Source organism: Theobroma umbraticum, unplaced genomic scaffold (genome assembly GCF_002168275.2).
Source record: "Theobroma umbraticum cultivar Fairchild unplaced genomic scaffold, ASM216827v3 scaffold_89.0, whole genome shotgun sequence".
In the NCBI taxonomy this organism is placed as follows: domain Eukaryota; kingdom Viridiplantae; phylum Streptophyta; class Magnoliopsida; order Malvales; family Malvaceae; genus Theobroma; species Theobroma umbraticum.
The window spans coordinates 315,417-315,624 of NW_018397271.1; positions in this window are offsets into that span (position 1 = coordinate 315,417).

A 208-nucleotide genomic window follows, 5' to 3' on the forward strand; every position below is an offset into this window, starting at 1 on the left:
TAATTCAATTCCATTGCCAACATGTTCGGAACCTAGTTGGTCACACACAAAGATTGCAGTTTGGATTAAATTGAGAGTGTGATGATTTAAGTTGGACTTAAATTGAATTCTAGGTTTTAACTACCAAGGACCTAATTAAGAGAGTTTAATTAGGTATTGGTTAAATATTATAATTGTTATAACATTAAGGACTTATTTTGCAAATTTT